The sequence below is a fragment of the Zophobas morio genome, unplaced genomic scaffold (genome assembly GCF_036711695.1).
Source record: "Zophobas morio isolate AGI-343-1 ecotype UQ-CSIRO unplaced genomic scaffold, CSIRO_AGI_Zmor_V1 ptg000012l, whole genome shotgun sequence".
In the NCBI taxonomy this organism is placed as follows: domain Eukaryota; kingdom Metazoa; phylum Arthropoda; class Insecta; order Coleoptera; family Tenebrionidae; genus Zophobas; species Zophobas morio.
Genome location: NW_026972117.1, coordinates 15,795,463 through 15,809,159, shown reverse-complemented (window position 1 = coordinate 15,809,159; position 13,697 = coordinate 15,795,463). Strand labels below are relative to the sequence as shown.

At 31.9% G+C, this 13,697-nt stretch overlaps 1 protein-coding gene across 3 annotated transcripts in view; it reads left to right on the top strand.

The window, feature by feature from the left end:
• LOC135127902 (epidermal growth factor receptor) overlaps positions 1 to 13,697 on the top strand; it is a 158,849-nt gene that overhangs the window by 114,685 nt on the left and 30,467 nt on the right. The gene's annotated exons all lie outside the window — the stretch shown is intronic.

Here is a 13,697-nt window from a genome sequence, read left to right as displayed (position 1 = left end):
TGCTCGGCGTCCGAAGGCAGGAGGTTTCGTAAGAGTGCTGGGTTTATAAATATTCCGACGGATTACTGGGAAAGCTTTTGAAATGATGTGAGATGCGGGAGGTGCGTGGAGGCAGTTCGGGGAAACAATGACAAGCGGGGTTTAAAGGAAAGCGAAATTTTAGTAGGACACGATTCTGGAAAAAAATATATTTATGGGTGTTTAGACTTCCTGAGCGTAAGCTAAAGAAGTATAGTCATCGAGTCAATATGTCAAAATTTTGCCCAATAAATGCTCTCTGAAATATGTAAAATATCATGACTCTATACTTGTGGGTTATGAATGGATTCGTAGTCTTTAGAATTACTTATAAAATTACATACAAATACAATTGAAATTGAAGACACAAAAAAGTATAAAATTGCAAAAAAAAAAAATGTAAATAAAATTTTGAAAACATGAAAAATTAAGGAATCGAAAAATTGAAAAAATAAAAAATTATAAAACCGAAACGTTATAAAGTGGATTAACTGAAAAAACCGAAACAAAAAATTGCAAGCACCTACGTACTAAACACAAGTCCAAGAAATGCAGATTATTTAAAATTTATTTATTCTTTTCAAAAATGTTTGATAACGTCGCGTGAAGAAATTATTAAATATGTTTTTATTAAAAAATACCACTGAGACGCTTTATTGTTTATGCTTGAGTACTCTTTTCATTTCTTAGAATTGCTGTTTACACACGACGTCTTAAAAATATTAATGTTTAACCGACTTGTCACCAGATCGACATGATCAAAAAAAATTAACCCGTCGAATCTAATACGTTCAACCCCACCAAAAAATCAATGACGTCACCTCTCAAAAAATTTAAAAAACGCATTTTTGCTGAAAAACACATTTTTAAATCTAGGCCAAGGAAGCTAGGGTGAGAATCGCAGACAATAGCGTGAACGCACGAACGCAGAATTTCAATTATCTTAAATTGTATGAAATTTAAGTATACACACGCAACATACTTCCTACATATTCAAAGTGCCCATGAATAATGTGCCGTCACGTTTACATCGAAAATTTACAATCTTTAAATTTTTCTGCGGACTTTCATAACGACCTTCAGCACATTCCATAAATTGGCAGAATCAGTTTGGCAAGTTGACAAGTGATCGCTGTTTCGACCAAGCGGCAAATACGGAGTTTAAAAAATCGGTAACAATAACGACGATGCGGTATAAAAGTTATTAATACTAGAATAGAAACGAGTTTTGCGAAATCGTCATAGACGAAAGTCAATTCTTCTAATGTGTCGAAGGAACGCCTATGTTGTATCGAGGACAAAGAAATTGTTTATTACTTTCATTGCAAAACAATAAGACATTAACATCCATCATTTAAGAAAAAGTGGTACCACCACATCGATTTTGATAAATTTCCGTTTCTTGCTCACTCCCAAAAATGCTTGAAACAAAGACAAAAACAACATTGACATTTGTAAAGGTAAAATCAAATATCAATACACTGAAAGCCTCATAAATAAATCTCCCGCGGCTAAAACTTAATCAAATTCAGCAACTAGGTAGTACCCAGTAGCTTTTTTTTCAACGCGAGCCAGCAACATCATTAGAAATCAATAGCCAAAGACAAAATAACAAAAGAGAAATTGGAATAAGTAATAAACACAGCCACGACAAGAATAAATTGTCATTAATCATCCGATCACTAACAAATACAACATGTCAAATTATAAATTATCATAATACATTGTTGTCAATGCGCACCGGTCCAAGTAACAAAATACCCGCCACATCGAAACCTGAAACTACGAACAAACTTACACGTTTACAGTTAATTGAATAATTCCATTATTTCAAACACGACATCTGACTTAATCAACCGGTACGCAAACAACAAATCTATTTTTATTCTGCATTCATTAGCTAGACAAAAAATTAATATCAGCTCCATTGTTCTACGCTTTTTCATGCAGCCTTAGACAATCATCCGAAACTAATTCGAAATAACGAACCAACCAACGGTTTCGATGTTATGCAATAACAAGGTCACATCGATGGTCAAGTGTTTTTGTTTATGGGTCTAGTGAATTTTGGAAGTCGCCCAAGCTCGAGGTTACAACACATACAGGGTGTTACATCTCAACAGAGTATCTCAACAATGTACATGTCGAAAATTTTCCGTCAACTACAAAACCACGTCATTGTGGAGAAGTGATGAATTTGGTAGTGACACTTCCGGTTTTGCAAGAAATGAAAACAATTTTTCGTTTCTGAATGAAATCACTATTTTTTAACTAAGAGGTCTAAAGTTATTTAGGCAACGAAATACATTCAAACAAATTGAGCTTCTTTGATAGATGGATTATAAAATTAGATTTTGTAAATTTAAATTGTTCTGACAACCCCCACAAATCAAAAATATATGTACAGGTAAAAAGTGGTATTTATGTTTCAAATGAGTTTTTTATAATAAAATTTTGTGACAAGGTAATAATAATAATGACAACAGTTTGAATTGTATTCCGAAATTTTTGGAAAAATGAGGTAAGTTTTGAATTTCATCAATAAAATTAATTGCCTCATTCATTAATTTATTTCAGTCATTCTGTATAAGCAATTCTAAAAAACATGAATGCGATGACGTCATTAAGTTTTCAGGGAGGATAAACGAGGATAAACAGCTAAATTTTTATTAGGGATCTATCATACGTACGATAGGCTTAAACAATGTGCAAGTTGCAAAACATTCGGTTTTGCAGTTTCTCAGTTAAATTTGTAAAATGTATTTTTTATTTTTTTTTAAACCTGAATATCCAAGGTAAAAAATAAATGCACTACAGGCACCACATAATTGAAAGAAAACCTTTTACCACGCTTTGAAATTTATTCTATTTTGTTTCTTCAATTTTCCAAACTTTGAATTTTTCAATGTGTACATTTTGCAAATTTTCAACTTTAGTTACTCGAGTTTATATTTTTTCAATTTTTCCATTTGCAATTTTTCGTTTTGTTTTTTTATTTTCTTTATTTTTTTCAATTCTAACCTTTAAAATTTTTCGTTATTTGTTTCTTCAAGCTGTAGGTTATGCAACTTTTTGTTTTAAATGTCGCGAATTTTCAATTTTTAATATTTCAATTTTTCCTTTCGGTGTTCTATTTTCTTTATTTTTACAAATTTTCGATTTTTCAATGATCTGACTTAAAAAAATTTTATTTTTTCATTTTCAACGTTTTCAGTTTTTGTTTCTTCAATTATTCGATATGCAATTTTTCAGTTTTTCATTTTTTTTTGTTTACTCAATTTTACGATACGCAACTCTTCGAATTTCATTTTTAAATTATTCAGTTTTTCGATTTTCCAACTTCTGGATGTTTCAACTTTTAGATTTTGCAATTTTTGGAATTACAATTTCAGTAGTTTTTAAATTTTTGATTTATCAATTTTTCAATTTTCGTGTCTTAAATTTTTCAATTTGTAATTTGTCGTTTCGGTTTTTTATTTTTCTATATTTCAATTTTACGGTTTCATTATGCTGATTTTGTAATTTTTCTTACTTGTCAATGCGAAATTTTTCATTTTGGATTTTTCAGTTTTTCGATTTGCAATTTTTTGGTTTCCAATTTTTCGATACTTTTTTTAGACACTTCAATTTTTCGTTTTTCAGTTTTAGAGTTTTCAGTTTCATTGTTTTCCAATTTTTTGTTTCTTCAATTTTTGATTTGCAAATTTTCTTGTTTTCATTTTAAATACATATGTAAAAATAATGGTAAAACTATTTCACTTTTTCATTTTTACGATTTTATAATTTTTCAGTTGTTCTATTATTGGATTTTAAAACTTTTTCAATATTCGACTTTTCAGTTTTTCGATTTTTAATTTTTCAATTTTTCGATTCTTCATTTTTGAATTGCCCACTTTTTTGATTTTCCAACTTTTGGATGTTCAAATTTTTAATTTTTCCATATTTTGATTTTTCAATTTTTCAATTTGCAGTTTTTCATTTCGGTTTTTATTGTCTTTATTTTTTCAATTTTTCAGTTTTTCGATGTTCTGATTTTATAATTTTTCTTTTGTTCAATGCGAAATTTTTAAATTTTTCATTTTTTTTTTACTTTTTAAATTCTACTGTTTTAGAATTTTTCCATTTTTCAACTAAATGGATTTTAAAACTTTTTCATTTATTCGAATTTTCAATTTTTCGATTTTTAATTTTTCAGGTTCTCGATATTTCAATGTTAGTTTTTTGACCTTACAATTTTGACGACTCTTTTTGGATTTTCCAATTTTTCGATTTCTAAATTTCTAGATTTTTGGTTTCAATTTGTCTTTCCTTCGGGCCTTCGATTTGCATTCTTCCGTTTTTCGATTTTACAATTTTCAGTTTTTTCCGATTTTTTGTTTTTTCAATTTATCAATTTTTCAGTTTGCAGTTTTTCGTTTCGGTCTTTTATTTTCTTTATTTTTAAAATCTTTCGGTTTTTCGATTTTGTAATTTTTCTTTTTTTAAATGTGAAATTCATTTTTCCTTTTTTCACGTTTTCAATTCTACCGTTTTAGAGTTTTTGCATTTTTCAACTAATGGATTTTAAAACTTTTTCATTTAATCGAATTTTCAATTTTTAATTTTTCAATTTTTCGATACATATTTAATTTTTCAAATTTTCGATCTTTCAGTGTTTTAGTTTTTTGACCTTACAATTTTGACGATTTTATAATTTTTGGATTTTTCAATTTTTCGATTTCCAAGGTTCTCGATTTTTGGTTTCAATTTTTCTTATCTTCAGTCCTTCGATTTGCAGTCTTTTGATTTTCCACTTTTTCGATTTTGCAATTTTTTCAGTTTTTTGATTTTTCAGTTTTTTCCAATTTTTTATTTTTTCAATTTTTCCCATATTCAATTTTTTGAATCAAAAAAATGGAAAAATTGAATAATTGTAAAGTTGAAAAATCAAACATAAAAAAACCAAAACGTATAAAATGTAAACTTTGAAAAATCTAAAAATTGGAAATGAAGAACATTGAAAAATTGATGAAATTAAAATTCAAAAATAGAAAGATTTTGAGAAATTGGGGAACTTTGAAAAAAACGAAATACCTTATGTATTGTAAAATCGAAATACTGAAAATTAAAGAAATCAGAAAATCGGATCATTGAGAAATTTAAAAAGTGGAACACCGAGGAACTGAAAAATCAAGGATTGAAAATTTGAATAATCGAATAAATGAAAAATTATAAAAAAGAGGCATTGAAAAAATAAAAAATAAAATCGACAAAAAGGAAATTAAAAAATTGGGAAAATGAAAAATAAAAATCAAAAACGTGAAAAATGGAGGAAATGGAAAATTGAAAAATCGAAAAATTAAAAATTGAGAAACTGAAAAATTGTGATATCAAAAATGGCAAAATTGAAAAATTGCAAATCGAAAAATTATGAAATCGAAACATAGAAAAATGGAGAAATTGAAAAATTAAAGAAAATAAAAAAACGATCATATGGAATTAAAATAAGGATTAGATTCTGGAACATGCTGTGCGCACCTGTATCTAATAATAATAAAATAAGAATTAATAGTAACAACAACTTTTTTCCAAAATAATATTGAGAACGCAAATTCGCAAAATCAAATTTTCATTTTTCGAAGAAAGTATATTTTTTCAAATGCACTTCAGAGGCAAGGGAAGTCTAAATAACTTTGGACTATTTAGTTTTATATTAAATTTCCCATTAAGAAGTATCCAAAACTGCAAGTTTATTATTCCTGGATAAAAACTACCTTTTTTTTATTAATAAATTTCTTTAATCTATTCAATATCTGACAAGGGCTTTAGTTATATACTCAGTTTCTGTTGTAGTAGAGTACATTTGACGAATGCCAATTTAATTTTTTCTCGACACCTCGTAGATCTCCAGAATATGAAAAAGTAGGAGTTCCATTTCCGTAGTCGTCTGATAATTTTGATATTAGAAATGATACTGTGAAATTTTACACAATGTTATAATGGAAACCATTTGCCCCCTTCGGTGCACCCAAAAACCCATCCCTGACTCAGCACGGCACCACCTCAAAGAACAAAGCGGCCAACACGCCATTTAATTACACGTTCACCATCACCTAATTACCGTTCTCTCCGCTCACCACAAATCAAACCCGAACAAAAAACCCCCAATCACGCCGTGTGAGGGGTGTAACCTCCACAATAAATACTGTAGCACCGCCGTGGCGCCACCTAACCTTAAATTACGATACAAAAGGAAACATACCGTGCTTACTAATTTGTTTGGTAGTTGTACGGCATCTATGCATTAGTGGAAGTCGTTCTCGCCATATTTAGCGAAAGCCAGTCTTACGTGTCTTATTTATTCCGCAATTTCGATTTAAATCCGTGCGAATAAAATGCGGCCGAATTTACGACCTCACCAATAAAAAAAAAGCGAGCACGCGTCCCCACATTTGAATAATTGTCGGGACTTTCGTGATGGAAATTGTCGATAATTGCGTTCGTACGCTCGGGGCCGGACTGGAACAAATTTTCAAGTTCGACGAATCGGAAAAAGTGCTGGAGGTGAGAGGCTAATCGGAGACGATCGACCTGTAACCGATAATTTTCGACCATTGTTGGTGTTTACACCCACGGCGAGGTTTTAATAGCAGGGCCGTGGGGGGTTCACAGGGTGGAGGAATTTATTCGGTTGGGTTTTCAATAGTTGGTTCGATCTCGGATCATTTATTTGTGTCTAGCGGTTTGCTTGCTTTTCTCTTGGGAACTGCTTTCTTTCGGTGTTTTGTCGTTGTCAACTTCCTCGTAATTGGCGTTCGGCTTCATTGCGCTTAGTTGTATGTAATTATTCGTTTAGTTATGCAAAAGCGTGGTTTTTAAAGTTGTAATAGTAATAAACGAGATGGATTGGATAAAAACAGAGAAGAAATAGTATGGAAGGGTATGGTCTATAGGTGTAACTACAACACAACGTAGGTGATGTTTAACGATCTGCGATTTAGCTTAAGGCGAGTTGACGTCTCGCAGAATGATCAACAGGATCAGCAATCTTTACCATTTTATTATTTATAGTTATACGACATCCTACAACTCAATTGTGTAGTCATACCACCACTATAAACATAGTAACGTTTATGCGGTTTTGATTTTCATTATGGTAATAACCATGGTAATGTAAATTTCTCCGGTTCTAGCAAATCTTTGATCGTATTGTGTAGAATATAATACCGCGACACGGTTAATTCTAGCAAAATAGTTAAAATAAAAAATTCTTTTATTCTTTTCCGCAGTTATTCTAGTAATTTGCGCAAATATTTTTATGATCGTATATTGTGATGTAAAGTAGGGTCCGCCAGATAATGAAATTGACTTGTGATTTGCGTTGTTCGAAGGAATCAAGGTTTTGTGTTTTGTCGTTAACTGTTATAACCAAAAATGTGTTCAGGCTTTATGTTTTTGGCGCTTTCGTATTATTTTGAAAACAAGCAGAAATCTATTTTGAGATTGTTTCTGAAAATGTTGGCGATTATAGTAGAAAAAGCAAAAAATCACTTATCATTACGTGTTTGAACAAATATATTAGTTCGTTTTTGAGAAAACTTATTCAAAACGTTGGCTGAAGTACTTAAAATAAAATTAAAAATTGCCAATCTGGTTAAATGAAGAAGTTCTATAAAAATTTTAACTTTTGAGTAGTACATTTAATACTCTGATATTTTTCCATGAGTCACTTGCCAAAATTCTAATTCCCAAAAAGTTTTTGACTTCAGCACGTTATTCTCAAAGAAAGAAATTAGCTAACGTTTAATACAAAAAGATTAAAAGAATTCTGTTCCGCAATGGGATAAGAAAGAAGAATGATTCTAAAATAGTACACCAGTGAACTTTAAGGAAATTCTATAATCCGGAATAAGAAATGAAAGAAGACCTTAAAGAGTTAGAGAATTTCGACTTCAGTTGAACTTACACTTGACGAAAGGGATTAGTTGCAATGAATTCAAAAAGTTCAAATAAAATTGTATTGGAAAATGAGAAGAAAAAGAAGATTTACGACCACAGTATACGCTTGAAGTTCAAAAACTAGAGGACTACACTTGAAAAAAATAATTCTTCTATTTAGAAACGACAGAATAATTAAGACTGCAGTGGGTAACTGGAATATTAGGAAATTGTGGAGAACTTCTACTAAAAATTTAACAATACATGAATTGAAGAAAGTTATAAAATAATAAAAACAAATAATTTGGAAACGAGAAAGGAGAAAATACTGAAGTTTTTGAACGCTCGTTATTTGTCTGTATTATGATTTATGACGGTGGAGTTTAAGTAAATTCTGGAAAGTTTCTATCCACAAAAGGAGAGATTCAGAATTTCGATTTTCAATTCGCTAGTGGACGTCAATTTAAAAAGTTCCAGAAAAATTCTAACTTTTGACCAGTTTACAAGAACTTAATACTCAGATATTTTTCTGTGAATAAGAATGGCGTTATTCATAGGGATGTTGATCACTTGCGCGCTGCGGTCTTTCAGCTGTTTCTGCTAGTATTTATTTATTTTTAAACTATAAGAACAGCGCGCAATTGACCCTTGCCTCAAAGGTAGTTGCGAACAACTGCCCTCTGGAATTAAGACCACCCCCAGATTTTTTTTTACCGCGGTGCGCAATTGACCCATAGATGAACGGTTGTGTGGATTCGGAATTTGAATAAGATATGAAACTCAGATAACGTAAGTTATTTTTTTATATAAAGTGATCAATGTACAGGGTGTAATAATTGAATCTTACTATGTTGTACAGTGTTAAAAAAATCTTAAACATGATAATTTTCAAATTCAATGCTCTGTATATTATTATTAAATCGAACTCTTTTTTCTACTTTATTTTTCCCCATATTTTGGTGAGTCTGTAACAAGCAAAATCAGAAATTATACAGAAACTGTCAACTTATCATTCTTATTATTAATTTTCTTCTGAACACTCTGTATATTAAGTTTTATTGGTACTATAACAAATCACATATTTTTTATTATTCAGCACTATTTACTATATTGCACAACAGGCAGCAAAAATGACCTTATTGCGATTTTTCTGTCAACCTTTATATGATTAAAAATTTTCAATAAAATTGGAATAACTTTGTATCGGAATTTCAAAAATACAATTTACTTGTAAAGCACAACAACAATAGACGATTTATGCAAAAATATATAGGGGTGTTTCATTAAAAAAAAATAGTTGCACACGCTGTATTATTATTTCATAATAAATATCATTTAAAGGTTATAAAAACACATACGCCTGTACTGGTTGATTGTGCTTTGCTTTTTCTTTTTCTCGTGGACCTGGGTTCGTTTACGTTATGCGGTATTTTTTTCTTACACTGTGACTATCTGTTTTAACTTTTAAGTTAATTTTGTTTTTATTTGTACTCATTGGTGATATATCGAGGAACGTGTTCTTTTTGGCTCACCCTGTGTACATCAATAAAATGGAAAATATCAGCGAATTGGACAAAATAGCAAAATTACACAAAAGTTTTAACCAAAACTAGAGCGATCCTTATTTTTTCAATATAATAAAATTTCAACTCCATTGAAAACGTTTTCCAAACGTGTATGACAACGGCACAGAAGAATCTAATCTCAAGAACGTTTACATGCCGTAGCAATAAACATTGTTTTAATAACAACATCAGTTATAAACTTTCGTTGCGATAGGTTAAAAAAATTTCAAGACATTTATAGCTTCTATAGAATGTCACATACAAATTTGCAATAACTTTCCTAGTGTTTGTTTCCTGTTTGGAGTGCGACTGCCAACTTTCAAGAAGTAAATGTTGTCGAATTTATGTATCCTTAAAAATGATTAATTAATGTTGAAGTGCATGGCGAGTGGCATTTTACAGCCGAAATTATAATGAGGTAAAAACAGCTGCGCAATAAACATGCAGCATAATAATAGTTGTTAAGGATAATTTACTTTTGGTAATAAGCGATTTGATTATTCGTAAATGAAGTTAATTGTGAGCTCAATTTTTCACTGTGGACAGTTTATGCTCCACTCCTCAGCAATATTGAGGTATCCTTCTAGAATGTTAAAAAGTTAAGAAATCGTCATTTGCGTCTACAAAATGCCATAAAAAAGACTATTCCACATCGTATGCTCATTTCTATTCATGGCACCATAAACTATGGCTTTGTGGCTATTAACCCATTAGTTCCTCGGAATTGAAATGTAACAAAAACGCTCGTAAAGCCCAAAACAACTATATAAAAATTTCAAAACTTCCAATACCAGCAAGAGCATTCCCTTTTTGTGGCTAACTTCTCGACGTTTCGAGCTACCTTCTCCATATGGTCGTTGTTAACAATTAGTAGTCTGTTAGATCCCATACGATAGAAGAAAAAGGTCTGACAGCCGCCGTGCCCGGAATCTGACCCCATACAGCGATTTGTTAACCTGCATGATGACTCGGTAAAACACCATAGAAAATCGACCTTTTAAAACTTTACAGCCAATGTTTTATGGTAATTGGTAAGTGGAAGGTTTGAGATTTAATGGATCGCTTAGAAAAAACCGCTAATGGCTTAAACCCTACGGTAAAACAAATCACACTTCTCGGAACCCGCTGTATATGGTAAAATTATGATTTCTGTGCCGATGAGCGGTGACCATGCCCGAAGGTCGCTCCTCTAGATTTAATCACTGCTGCGACCATTTCTGCATTAATTATGAAAATTCTATCCGAAGAATGCCGTAGTTGCATTCTTATTCCACCCAGAAGGTCAAACTTCTAAATCAAAAGCCGTTGGGGTTCCCTGGAGTGTGTAATTTATGAAACGGAGAAACAAGGGTGATGTGCCCTTGACCACAATCCCTTTTATTCAGACACGTTTAGTTTTGCGTTTTGGATTGATCGTTGTATAGTGGTGGTTAAAAAATTGGAAAATTCGTTGTAAATTAGAGTCCGCGACATAGTGAACACTGCATTTCTTGAATTTGTTCAAGCATTATTATATTTACCGTACGTTGTTCGAGCTTTTCCACGTAAAAATCTTCGCCTCTTCGTGCAGAAACATATTTATTCAGCAATCATCTCCGAAATTAGTTAAAATTCAGCCGGCCGCTTGCTAATAACAAATAGATTATCTGCGGCCTCGCAGTCGTCCTCTTTAGCATTCTCTTCAGCCGTTCGTACACGTCGAACGGTTCGAAAGCAAGTGTTGGGTGGTTGTAATGGACGTGAATCGAATTCGTTGATTAATAATGAATTCTGTTAGTTTTTCTAAGCGTGGACATCTTCACAATGGCACGGAATGCGCTCCAGCAATTATCGCGGTGGTCACGGCCCGGTGCTCCGGAATCGGGATCCCGGATAGATCGCCGGATCACGAATCGGAGCTTCCAGCAGCAATCGCTAATCACGAGTTCGGAGAATCGTTAGGTGGAATGAGAATTGGAAATTATTATCTCGGTAATAATACAGGCCGGGGCGACCACGCCCGCAAAATCTCGAATCTTCGACTCGGAGACGCGTCACGAGTTCCAGGGCGGCTGACCGGAGCACGGAGAAAAATCCGGGCGAAGTGGAAGGAGCTTCGGGGGGATTTTTTTCGTGGTTAAGACGAATCGGTCTGAATTAATTTTGCTAGTGGAATGTTTTCGAGGCTGAGTTGGATTTACATTACACTAGTTGTATAAATGGTTCACTAATAAAGAAATAGTCGTTGGGAAATATTGGACGTCCTCCTGTCAACGTCTTCATTTCCACGGACCGTTTTTTCCACGTGACGATTTGTTAACTTAGTCAAATTCAATTACCTGAGAGCCTGTTTTAGTGAGAAATTGTCACGTCATTGTCAATTACCAAACCGCAAAATATCAATACAATTTCATGAACCGGTAATTACTGTCCGTAAATGGTAAAGAAAGGTTAAACTTACCGCTTAGATAACCGCGCATCGGTAAATGACTTAATTAAACAAGAAAATGTTAATAACCAAATTGAACCAATATGGCAACAACACGTACGATTTTGCCACCGTCTTGTAAATGTCAAGCCCCTTTCTCGACCTTGCGTCAAAATCTCCACTTTACCATCAACAACCTCTTACAGCCGGCCGCTTTTATCTTGACCACTTCCATTACATCTCGTGCCTTATTCTTTAAAATATGCCAGACCCTGCCATCATCTCAACAAAGCTGCCGGGATTTGAGTCACGGCTTCAGTGTATTATTACTTTTCCAGATTTTGACGTTTCTACACACTCTGTAGTGTATTTGTATTGTATCAGTTTCCAAATTCAATTAAATTAAATTTTTAATATTAATTAGCTTGATTGATTGTGATGTTTTCAAAATTTTTAAATTTTGGATGGCTAAAAGTAATGTCTTCCCAGGTTAAAGAGGTTTTTATGATAGGTCCATTATGTCGAAGTTGATGATGGGGACAATGGAGTAAATCCCCAGTCATAAATAAGAAAGTGGTCGGTTTCTTGGAGGGCTGTACTTTGTTATTCCATCGTGGGGTAATAATGAGGTGATAATGTTTATTATCTTGTCATAAAAACCACTTTAAACTGAGAGTACAATACGTCGTTAATGTTATAAAATAATTATAGATTTCCCACCTTTCTAATTTTTGCCGTCACTAGACATTTTGCCCCACATCTGTGATAAATGTGAAAATTCTTGTAAATATTGCCACATTTTATACAGATTTATCAAAAGTATTCGAAAACGTGCTTTATTGTATTCTGTTACAGATATTAGATTATTCTGAAAGCTGTAATAAACTAGTGTCGGTTGTTAAGTTGCCCATAAAAGGGAGACAACATTTTTTTAATGAATTGAAATCATTTATCTATAATGTTAATAGTGGTGTAAGCCAAGGGTAGAATTTAGGTCCACTATTATTTAGTATATTTTATAATGATGTAATGATAACCTGCAGTTATTGAAAGTCATAACTAGAAAATTTTAAATGTCAAGGTTTGTTAGTTTCGCGTTATAGAAATCAAAGTTTTTTTTTCTTGTCAAAATGTTTGCACTTTTTCGCACGTAATTTAAAAACTGTCCATCAAATTGAACAAATTTGAGAACAAATTATAACAAAATAAACGTCTTGGAGATTTCGAGTTTGATTAAAGTTGTTTTTTCTTACCTGTATTATTGTACTTTTTCACAGAATTTAAGAATCGTATAATTTTGATTTTTGTTAATACTTAATTTGAAAAGACTTGGTAATTTTTTTTAAAGATTTTTCAACAACAAAAATTAATACAACTTTGTCTCTTACAATTTCAAATATGAGAAGAGTAAGAAAATGTAGATGCATCACCCTGTATATATAAATAAATTGAGGATCAAAATTTGTCACTAAAGAAAAAATAATTCTAAGAAACACAATTCATACGATCTTAAAAATAATCTGTAAATCAATCGGGATATGTTGTAGGTTTAGTAAAGATAATTTTAAGTGTTAAGTTTTGTTTATTTTGTCTAAAAAGTAGCCTTAAGATAACTAAATATACGGCTTATAATTTAGGTCCACCAAACTGATCAAATCCGAGAACAAATTATAACAAATTAAACTTCTTCTAGATTTCGAGTTACAGTAATGAAAAAAATCATGTACTTTTTTTTGGGAAGATTTTTCAACAGCAAAAAATAATACAACTTTGTCTCTTACAGTTTCAGA